The following is a 12,233-nucleotide window of genomic DNA, read 5'->3' on the forward strand; positions in this document are numbered from 1 at the left end:
AGCAAAAACAAAAACATGTTTCAATAGGCATAGTCTGCACAGCCCAACCTGAGTATGATCCAGCCGTTTCAGGAACACACCCACTGTAGTTTAAACGTGGACTGTTGAGTGTTGACTTGTGCCACAAAACACATCCCTAGCAACCAGGGTGAATCAATCAGGGGCTTGATGACACAAACGAGGATTTTTAAAGCAAAAAAATGTGTGGGGGTGGGAGGATGGGTTGGGTTTCCCCACCAAAGCCCTTACTGTACTCAGTCCAGGGACTACAGGGACAGAGAGGAATTTGAAACTAAGAAGGGGGGGAGGATTTGCATCAGTGGGGAAGGACATGGAGTTCCCACTGTACTCTGCACCCTCCTAAAGCATTTCTATGTAACAGAAACTTCCTGAAAGCACACTCTTTTCTCCTTAGCTTTATGGTCTTGATTAATGCCTGAGTCACAAGGCCAAGTCATTCCCCAGGATTTCTGGAATTCTGCCCAGTGGCCTTGATCAGAGTGAGCAGAATAGTCACCATAGCACTTGCTCTGGCTTGTGTCTGTTCTGCCTGATCTGAGTTAATATTTGTTTGCTATCCACGGACACATTGCAGCTTCTTGCTCTCAGAACTCTCTCTGCCCAACTCCTGATCTAGCATTGGAGTGGGTGGAAAGAGACTGGCAGGAAGAATGACATCACTTGGCATGAAGCACTCTCAGGGTTGGGAAATCCAAGCCTTCACATCTACAAACTCAATTTTAGTGTTTTATGACCCACATATTGTATTTCCACTGGGGCCCTGCTGCCTGCAGAAAAAAAAAATCTAAACTCAGCATTTCAGATCTTCCATACGCTGAACTTTACCTAAATGCTCCCACCACAACCAAGAAAGATTGGCCTAGTAGTTCTTCAAACACACTCAGTATTCTCTAGTTACCTCTGGTTCTCCAATTTCCCTCTGGGAACACTCAATGTGGGTCAGCTGATATTCTCATGTGATTTCAGGTTAGAAAAAAATAGTGTTACCTTTTCTCCCATACTTTTCCCTGCTCTGTGCTCAAGTCTCTCTTGATATGTCTGTGAAACACCAGAGTTGAATATATAAAGGCAGTCTTCCAGCCAATCTGCCCACAAGGTTTCTGTCTCATTTACTCCATTTTCCCCATGGGTCTGAAGTTAGTGCCTAGCACACTTAAGCATTCAAATGCATTTTGGGGATGCATTACATATACTAGGTATTTCTATAATGTCTTCCTCAATTGTCTTCCTCGCCCTCAGACTGAGTATCTCAAATGCAGCTCCAATGTCTACACAGAGCAGGAGGTGTAAATTCCAGCCTCTGTTCAAACCCTTGCAAAACTTGGCAGATCCCTTCAGAGGTAGCCTCTTTCTCATCACAAAAGACAGCCCAGCACCTCACCTCTACCTCTACCGTGAAAGGGATAATGGGGTCCTATCTCTGCCGCAGGAAGTGTAGAAATGTAACCTATATCTCTGATGACAAAGAAAGGCAAGGAGGAAGCAAGGGCGGATTTATAAATGGCTTTAGGACTCAGATTCCCTTTGAGCTGTGAGTGTGTAGATAGGGGTGTGGCAGGGAGACAAAGAGCAAAGGTTCCACTTCATAACTATTCCCTTGAGTCTGAACTTTCCACATCAAGCCTGGGATTAGAACTGAGACTGCTTGGATGCCATGTACTTCTCTGACAAAACCGAGTTCAGCTGTTTTAAAATCTTGGGGGTATATCCTAGAAGGTAGATTGCAAGATAATCTCAGTGGAACCATCCAGAAAAACAAGCCTGGGCCATCTTGACCCCTACTTCTGACCTGCCCCCCTCAACAAAGTAAATGGGGACTGGCTCTCACAATAGGAGAAGGAAAAATACGCCAGACAGTAAAAGGGCGGAAAGATTTTTTTGAAGGACTGGAATTTCCTCTGATGTAGTCTACAACTAGAATAGGGCATGGCACCAGAAAAAATGAGGGAGGTGAATTCCCATGTCCAAAAAAAAAAAAAGGGGGGGGAGGTGCACTCCATTTTTAATTAATTTTCAATCAAATCCAGAAGGCAGGTTAAGTAAGTCATGATAAGTTCACCACTTACCGAAGGTACGCTAAATATGTTCAGATCTGTGGAATGGCTGGATTAAAGAAGAAATGAGGCCAACCAAGTTTGAAAACTAACATTAATTTGGGAAAAGTTCAAAATTCGATTGCTGTCTATACAATTATCTTAGTTTGTCAATCTTCATTCTCTCCCTGCTAGATTTAAAGTCCAGAAGAAGAAATTTTGTTTACTATTCTATCCCTGGCACCTAAAACTGTGATTAGAATATAGTAGTTGATTAATAAATACTGAGGAATGAATGGGTGTTTCAAGCAGCCCTTTAGAGCCTGGGCTTCCTTCTGTAATACACTCACCTTAAATGAAAAATGCCTCTCAGCAGGTCAACAGCTCCCAACAAGGAAATTTTGAGAACAAAGGTCTATGACAATGTGTTAGTGCCAGATTCTAAGTGGTACAGAAAGAATCTACAGCCCTCAAAATCAATAGTAATTATAGTAAGATATCTGCATTGCCAGGAAAACTACTTAAACCAGGAATTATTCAGGAAATAATGGGCATGACTGATGGCCTAATGTCAATCAATATAATACCTTAATAGCTTAAAGACACTCGATATTAAATATTGAGACTCCAATCCAAGTCCTTGCTCTTGATGAAAGCCATTGGGTCAGCAACATTTCCTGGGTATTTACCACAAACAGACCACTTGGCACTGCGGGGAAATTACAAAATCCAGCAGCCTCCAAATCATAAACCCACAATGAAAAAAAAAAGCACATCAATAGTCAACACCCATTACAGATGCATTGGAAAGCCTTGAAGCATTCATAGATAATTGATGGACTTAGAAGGAAGGAAAGTGCTAAGCAGGAATGGCTTAAACCCTTTAGCCACAGAGAATATCTACGCATGTTTGCCACTCTGAACTGGTCTTGTCTAATATCTTCCTTCACATTGCCTGAAAATTCTATCTTGTGGCTCCTTGATTCCACTTCTTATATAAATTTTAGATGTGTTTAGATTAACAAGATTTTTCTTGCTGTTTTTTAAATAACAAAACTTCTCAGGTTGTTGAGGACTTTAGGACCACCAACCATTCCTAACTTAAAGGACATGAGTCAATTTGTTAGTCTCAGGTTGGGTGTAAGTACACTGAAATAAAGAGGGAATCGGCAGAACTGGAAGAGCAGGAGGAAGGTAAAGGAAATAAGGGGGGCGGGGTAAAGTTATAATTTTTCAATTAAAATAATCAGGGCCAACCTTAAGAACAAATTCCAGAAATACATTTCAGTGATTTATTCATTCTACCCACATGTTCTCCCTCATTCTCCCACCTTCCTACCCCCTCTATAGCCCCACCCCCAAAAGTAGGCATTTACAATGAGTACGTGGATATAGTGCATGTTAAAGTGGGGGTTTCTAGACTGACCTTCTATAACATTGTTTCAGTAGGAAAGTATTCTGAATTCCAAACCACCAAGTTCTGGACAGGCACAACAGCACACACTTTTGGACAGAATCCATTAGTAGAGATGATCTGAATTCTGGGACCCACACTCCCCTGAAGTCCAGGTAGGATTCTTGGTGAAGACCTGATATGCCCCTATGAGGTCACTGTTCTCTCACACACATTTAGAAAATTCATAGCTTTAAAATGGCAAATCGGAACACAAAAATGGTTAACACTCTGCATTGGTATGGTACTTAGTGTTTTCAGGGTGCTTTATGTGTATTTTTTGGACAGACATGCTTTTAGAAATCTTCTACAATAACCCTGTGGGCAGAGGTAAAAAATGAGCATCATTAAAGCACTCTCATAAGATAAGGAAAAGTTATGTTCACACTCTCAGCAGCCCAGTTGAGAAGCCCAGTCCTACACAAATGAAGGAACTGCAAGGAGTGGCCCCACCCCACAACGCCACACCCTATACTGTACCCTAGGTCCCTGACTCACAGATGCATCTGCTGAATATGTCAGCGACAACCCTTCCCCCCAGAACCAAGGTGACACTTCCTTCCTGAGGCACTGAAATCAGAAGTTGCTCTCCCACAAGGTGATCTAGATTAGGGTACAAGCCGGGTTTTTTTTTGTTTGTTTGTTTGGTTTTGTTTTGAGGGGCTGCTGCTAAAAATTCCCACCCTTCATCCTCCTTCAATGTTTCCCTCCTGGTGGTCGGTTCAAATTTCACTTGAATGTGCATTTGTTTTCAGTAAATGATCTTGTAACACACGGACAGTACCGTCTATATGGCAATAAAGCTTTTGTTAAACGTGGAAGGAAAAGCCCCCAAAGTCTGCTCTGCCCAGGGATCCCAGGCTCCCTGGGCGGCCACACCCTAGTCCCAGCCTGGGGCCAGGCACTTCTGGAATGCGAGGGCCTCCCTCGGTTCCTCTTCTCCTCACGAAGGCCTCCCCCAACCAGCTTCCTGAGAAAACTTCGAAGGGAGGGGGCATGCCCGACCCCCTCCCTCTGCTTTGCACTCCCCCGAAGCCGGGGCGCCACCGGCTCTCCTCACTTCTGGCTAGCCCACCTGGCTGCTGAGTCCTGTCTTCATAGAACTCCTAGTGCAGAAGATCCCCTCCAGCCCCTTCCCCTGGACGACCGCCCGGGCCCCTATCCTTCCCAGCCTCTCCTGGCCAGGCCGTGTTCTTCCCGGCCGCTCAGCGCCCCGCTAGAGCAGCGGCCCCGGGGCCATAGCGGGAGGGTTGGCTTACCTGGGCGGGCGCCGCGAGCAGTGCAGTCCCTGGATGCCGAGCGGAGCAGGCGGGCCTGGGTGGGGCTTTTATAGGCACCACAACCTCACGGAGCCGGCGAGGGGATGGCCGCCCCGCCCCGCCCCGCCCCGCCCCGAGCTGGCCCCCCTCCCCCGCCGGGTGACTCACCCGCCTAGGCCCTCCAGCCTTGAGGGCGCCTCGCCCTGCAAGTTTCTGAGCTGAGCCATGCAGGAAGGACGGAGGCCCGACCACCATTAAATCACTACCAGCCCAGGCTTCCTCGCGGCTCATTAAGGGCCTCGCATCTTCCTTCCTCGTTTTGCTCATTTTACTTTTGAATGCCAAGTCGAGTTTTCAACCCTCGCATAGATTAATACACTTAAGATTGTAGTGAAGTCTTAATTTCGTCAAGTAACTTTTTTTCTCCTTAGGTGTCAATACAGTGGAAGGAAGAATTATTCCAGAAGTCCTAAATCATGATTCCCTTAGCTTAACCTCTGGGAGGCAGATCCCAGGAGGAGCGCTGCGAATGTGATTAGCCAGGTCCAAGCCTGTGATTACTGACCAGCCCGCCCCGACCCCCTCCCCAGGCCTAGAAGCAGGCGCAGGGAGAGTGGGAACCAAGTTTGGGGTAGTGTAGGAGACCAAAGCTAAGGGCCAAGATATCACTCTACTCCTGCTCGCTCAGCTTTTCCCGGTGCCTCCTGAAACCTGAACTCTGCAGACCCACAGGTCCTGCAGCTCCGGTGCCCTCATGCTGAGCTGTCCAGGGCTGGGTGGGGCCTGTGTCTTTGAATCTCCACGTCCAACAAAGAAGTTCTTGCTCTTCTGTCTTTCATAATAACTGCCCATTGTTGTTGCTATTATTTTCTTCTTTTTTTCTGCAACCGCTTAGCCAGCCTCCTTTCTATGTTGTTGTTGTTTGTTTTTTTAAGATTTATTTATTTATGCATACAAGAGCTGGGGGGTACAGGCCAGAGTTGAAAGGATTCACCAGAAACAGAGTGGGGAACAGAACAGGCAGATCGACCCAGGTACACTGCGGAGAGGAGCAGGAGAGTCAGAAGAGGTTAGGAGCAGCAGGAGAGCAGGAGAGGTCTGCTGCCCCATGTAGGGGCTTGAACTCCTGCTGCAGAGGTGGTGGATTGCTTCATAGGGCTGTGTTTAACCCCTTGCGCCTCCAGGGAGGCACTCCTTTCCAGGTTTTGCTCAGTTTCTTGCCTTTCCTTGGTATTGCTTCCATAATCCACATAAGCAAAAGTAGACAAAGGTGTTTCTGTGTGTGGCTATGCAAATACTGTGTTCAAACTTCAAACTAACAGGAAATAAGAGTTTTGCTAACAATCCAAAGACCCCTCACTGTGCCTTGAATTCCCTTTTACACTCCATGATGCTCTTTTTTCTAATTTTGATGCTTCTGTGTTTCTGTCTTTATCTCCCATCTATCTTCACATCCATTTTATTTCCCAATTGAACATCTTTGCCTTCCTGGGAATCAGAAATATATAGCATGGCCAAAAACTTCCATTGCCATGCTCACTGTCACTTAAGTCAAGTAGCTGCAAAGTCTGGTGTCTCTTGACACTCAGTCCCAGAGCTCACTGTCACTCAGAAGGATACATCACAGGCCATCTCAGGAGAACAAACGGGAAATTAAGCAACTCTTCTGATACAATTTCTGATTTACATTTATAGCTCTTCATTCAAGTCGAAAACCTTTATGGGCAGAAACCCTGTTTATCTGCCAATTCCTGAGAACATTTTAAACCCAAAGGAACACGGGAAGACATTAAGAGTGGACCATCTCACACCAGTGAGAATGGCACATATTAAAAAAACTAGCAACAACAAATGTTGGCGAGGATGTGGAGAAAAAGGAACTCTTGTGCACTGTTGGTGGGAGTGCAAACTGGTCCAACCACTATGGAGAGCTGTGTGGAGATTTCTGGACCTACTAAACATAGAGCTTCCATATGATCCAGCAATTCCACTCCTAGGTATTTACCCAAAGGACACAGAAACATCAATTCCAAAGAGCACCTGCACTCCTATGTTTATAGCAGCACTGTTTACAATAGCTAAGCTTTGGAAACAACCCAAATGCCCAAAAATAGATGACTGGATCAAGAAGATGTGGTACATATATACCATGGAATATTACTCAGCATTCAAAAAAGATAAACACATGCAATTTGCAGCAACATGGATGGCACTGGAAGGGATCATGCTCAGCGAAATAAGCCAAAAAGAAAAAGAAAAATACCGGATGGTCTCACTCATAGCAGGAATCTAGAAAACTTAAATAAGGGACCAGGAAAATGAATATAAGAAAGTGAAAATCAAAATCAACAAAAAAACTATGAACCAGAGACACTTTTTGGGGGGGGGGGGGGCGGGAGGGGAAGGATTGGGGTCAGAATGGGGCGTTTGCAATTGTATGGGGGAATATAAAAATAAAATTTAATATTTAAAAAAAAAAAAAAGAGTGGACAGGATTCAGTTTCCCTTCTCTAGTTCTCAGGCAGGTTCTGCAGACCCTTACTTCTAATGGTGTTATGGCAGGCCCTTTACAGAAGACATGATTTAATTCAAATCATGTGGGAGATAGAAAAGCCACCAAGTATGCAAAAGTTTTTTCTTCTCTTGGGAATCTAGCAATGCCAAGCATACAAATCTGTGCAAAAGGCAGGGTTTGCTACATGCTATGGAACTCTACACTGTTACCACAAAAATGAAGTCATTAAAAGTCATAGTCACAGTTTGAGGAATTTGGGGTCAATTTTGTCAGTATAAAAAACTGTAATCTCTTAGTGCAAAGACTCCTTTCTTTTTTCCCCCACGACTGGGAAGAGTGTTTACTACAACAGACCTCAGATTATGCCTACTGGGGTGCCTACTGTCTTCTAAAGCCACAACTTTGTTTTGTTCACACTTCAACACCTCTAATGATATCTAGTTATCGATGATAGGCACACATAAAATGTATAGCATGGCACAATCAAATTATTCAGAGTAATAGAATGTTAGAGCAGAAATCTTAAGAGATAAACCTGTTCAACCCTTGATTTTTATAGATGAAGAAACTGGAGCCTAAATATGGTCTTCTGCCTGTCAGAGATTAGGTAATGCAGTAGTGTTACTTACTGCAGTATAACAAATTTCCACCAAAGTTTAGTGGTTTAAACATAAATAACCACTTGTTTGCTCATGAATTATGCAATTTGGGCAAGATTCAGTTTGATTCTGCTCTACATGATGTTAGAGTGGAGAATCAGAAATGGCTTCACTCGCATGTTTGGTGTCATAATTAAGGTTTCTAGAGTGGCTGAGAGCAGGTTGTGCCTCTCTGCCCCTTGGTCTCTCCAGTGTCTCTTTTTTTTCTACATGGGGTATTAATGGTAGCTAACCTTCTAAAAGCAAAAGATGAAGCTCATAAGCTCTATACACAAATAGCCAACAAGGTAAAGTGACCATATGGGCCATATGTCTTTGATCTTTGTTTTAATTCGCTGTTGAGTTTTTGGCTTTGCCTCTGGCCCCCCAACTCCACTGAGATGCCTTTCATTTTCTTTAAGACTGACCTATATTTGTAGCTCTCTCAATGTTTAATCACTGAAAGAAACTCTAATGTTCAGAAACTTCTTTTTACTTTGAACTATATCCTGTTTCCAAACTGCACTTTTTATTACAATTATCTTTAAAACTATGTGGATTTTCTATAAATCTTACTGACATCCATTGCACACTCCAAAATTCATGTCTAAATAATTTCCTCAAAAATTTTATGGGTTATCTGAAATCTTACTGAGATGTAATTCCATGTGTCAATATTCACATTTATTAGTCTTTCTAAAAACAGGCCCCTCTCTCCTTTTCACTTAAGATTCACAGTTTGTCTTCAAAGTACCACATAAATCTTTGTGGAATCTTAAAAGTTAAAAAAGGTCTTGCGGACACACATGATTTTACCATGATCCAGAGGCCATTTCTCACTTTGCAAATCTTAAATTGTCTAGAATTATGTTTGAAAACCATAGGTCTTTCTTTAGCGCATTTTTATTTTCTAGTACTTTACCACGCTTAACACTTTTGAGTGTTAAGCACAGCACTGTGAAGCTATCCGCAGCCTCTGCAGCACAAGTTTGATCCAAGCCGGCCAAGGAGCTACCCACATGGCGCAGCAGACCTCTCCTGTCTCACCTGCTGCTCCCCTCAGCAGTATAGTTCAATAGATCGGACTGTTCTGTTCCCCACTCTGTCTCTGGTGAATCCTCTCACCCCCTGCACCTCTGGCCTGTACCCCAGTTCTTGTATGCATAAATAAATTTTTAAAAAAGTGTTACAGAGAGGAATCTCCATAAAAAGGGGCAATTCCATGCTCCCTGCCCCACCTAATGAGGGAAGAGATGAGTAACCAGGGGAAGATATAGAATACTTGGAGGAGACACAAAGAGCAGATGGGTATGTGAAGAAGAGTGTGCTTATGTCTTGGCTTGGGACTTGCAACAGGGACTTGGGGATATGGAAGAGCCACATGGATGAGACAAGTGGGAAGGCTGACAATAGCAAACTTTATCTTGATTTGTACTTTAATTTTGCTCCTTTCACTCCAGACTTGCCTGACCTCTCTGACCCTTTCCTATGGTTTCCTGCCAGAAGGTGCAGATAATCTACCATAATCCTTAAACTAGTAAGTGGTAGAGCTGAGATTAGAATATAATTTTCTGCCTTTCAATCCACTGCTTGTTCCAATACATCATATTTCTCAGATATATCCCTTCAGTGATACAAAGGCTGCCCCTAGGTCCTTTCATGTATGGTTTAGACTCACACCAACCATAAAGCTGTCATTTACTTGAGTCTTGTTATATAACATTGGCATATGTACTGTCTTTATTTGAAGATGTGTCCATAAGAGGGAAAAGATACATCTGGGAAATCCAACATTTGAAGAATAGGAAGAATCAGCAAAATGAAGGGGAGAAAAATCACCAAGAAATAACTAACTGAAGACAATTTTCTAGAACTGAAGGTCAAGAGGTTTTAGATTGAAAAAAACCACAATAAGTGAAAAAATAAACAAAAAACCTAAGGTACATTATCATGAAATTTCAGAATTGTGGATGAGGAAATGGGAAAGTTCCTAAATAATTCAAGAGATTTTTTTTTTAAAAGGTCATATATGAAGGGTAAGAAATAATGGTATTACACTCAATACTCAAATAGTAGTTTCTAAGTACTATTCCCCCGTAAATGAACTAGATCTCCTTAGAGGACTAGCTGGTTGAAAGGATGAGGTTGAGTAAATATAAGGTGAACTTCATGCTAAACAACTGATAGGAATATAGGAAGAAGACACAAAAGTTAACTTGGAGGGGCTCTTACTGGTTAAAATGTAGGATGATTTAAGCATCACATTGAATAATGATAGAAACTGATAAATCACATTGATAGTCTAACATAGTAAAAAAATATACAAAAAGATGAGTAGGTAAAGTTCTAATTTGCAGAAAAATACCAACTTATAAGTGTATCAGAAGAGATAAATATAAAAAAATAATTATTTTTCAACTAGAACTCCACACTGAGACAAACCATAAATCAAGGGTGCATATATAATAAACAATTTTCAAAAATGCTCCTTAAGCCCACACATCCTGTGTTAGTTTCCCAGGGCTGCTGTAACAAATTACCACAAAGTTGGTGGCTTAAAATAACAGAAATGTATTCTCTTACACTTCTGGAAGTCAGAAATCTGAAGTCACAGTAACATCTGGGCCACACTACCTTTGGAGACTCTAGGGAAGAATCTTTCTTTGCCTCTTCCAGTTTCTGGTGGCTATCATGGTTCCTGTAGCCATCTCTCCATTCTCTGCCTCCATCTTCACGTGGCTATTGTCAGTATTTCTGTGTCTTCTCTTTTTCTAACAACACTTGTCATTAGAGTCAGGACCAACCTCCATAATTCAGAATGATCTAATCTTGAGATCTAGAACTTAATCACACCTGCAAAGATCCTTCTTCCAAATAAAATATTCACAGATTCTGAGGTTTAGAATGTGGATGTTTTGGGAGCCACTATCCATCCCACTGTATACCCTTTCTCAGGAGGATGATGAATGATATACTTTACCAAACCAAGGGAATAAGGCAAACACAGGAAGCGTTGAGCCCAAAAAAACAATGCAAAAAGAGGTGAGCCAAATTCCCAGCATGATGAATACAGAACTTGAGACAACAACTACACAACAGGTACACAGAGCAACAAGTCTAGACTGGAGAAGAAGACTGAATGAAGGTTTTAGCAAGGGTGCCTCAAGACTGGGAAGAGCAATTGTGTCTAAAGATATTGGAGAAAAAATTAATAGCTTTATTGGATAGTTTGGATAGAATTAGTGAATGTGACAAGAAAACTTACGAAACAAAAAGCTTCAGGAAAAAAAAATTTGTTGCATACTATAAATTGAATGTTTGTGTCTTCCCACCCAGACCCCCCTCAAATTCCTATATTGAAACCCACCCTTTCAGGTGGTGATTGGGTCATGAGAGAAGAGCCCTGGTATGGGTTTAGTGCCCTTTCATAGGTGGCTCCAGTGAGCTTCCATGAGCCTCCTCCATGTGAAGTCACAGTGAGAAGCAGCAGCCTGTGAACCAAGAGTTGGGTTCCCATCAGTCCTCCAGAACTGTGAGAACTAAATTTCTGTTGTATTTAAGTTATATAATCTATGGTAGTTTGTTGTAGCAGCCTGATAATATTCAAAACTGAAAAATTAAGGAACACTGATAGGTTATCAAGAAATACATGGGCGAATCATCACAAGAAAAAGCTACAGTGCCGAAAATGTTTGATTTGGGGGAGCAGAAATTGTGGGTACTGTGGATCAAGGTAAATTATTGTTAATCTTTGCGTGTCTTTGTAAGATATGATAAAAAGTACAAACTCCCCACTTGATAAACATTCTGTTCTTCTTAGCAACAAAACTAATTTTTTTGAGCACAAAGCAATATATTCAGCTAAAAGGCTACATTTTCAAACTTCTTTTGGAATTAGGTATGGCCATTTAACCAAGTTCTGACCAAGAATAAGGAAGTGAAAATTTTCAAATAAAACTCTTTTTTTTTTTTTTTGGCCCTGAAACCAGCTTTTTTCTATTTCCTTTGCCTAATATTTCCTGTGATTGCTGGAGCCCCCTCAGTTATTGTGGACTACAAGGAAAAACTGGAAGGTGGACATGAAGGACAGAAGATGAAAAACAAGAAACCTGAGGACTAAAACAAAGGAACAGGGGAAAAAGTTAGGAGGAGATTATTCCCGTAATGCATGTGAAATCATTAGTTCAACATGACTGTCAACCTACAGATTTCTTTAACGTCAAAGCAAAATAATTTTCTACTTTGTTTAAATTACCTATTTTCAATTCATGAGCTTAATGCAAGCTTATATACAACTTTCAAGTAAATATATAG

General features: G+C 42.1%; 1 protein-coding gene across 1 annotated transcript in view; it reads right to left on the reverse strand.

Moving 5' to 3' along the window:
• The window catches only part of ANXA2 (annexin A2), a 42,886-nt gene extending 38,041 nt beyond the window's left edge, over positions 1–4,845 (reverse strand). The window contains exon 1 of the mRNA XM_037502610.2: positions 4,767–4,845. The gene's annotated coding sequence lies outside the window, so the exon portion shown is untranslated. The remainder of the gene's footprint in view (positions 1–4,766) is intronic.
• Between the last annotated feature and the right edge of the window lie 7,388 nt (positions 4,846–12,233).

This window comes from Talpa occidentalis, unplaced genomic scaffold, assembly GCF_014898055.3.
Source record: "Talpa occidentalis isolate TD23 unplaced genomic scaffold, MPIMG_talOcc4v2.1 talOcc4.11, whole genome shotgun sequence".
NCBI classification, from domain to species: domain Eukaryota; kingdom Metazoa; phylum Chordata; class Mammalia; order Eulipotyphla; family Talpidae; genus Talpa; species Talpa occidentalis.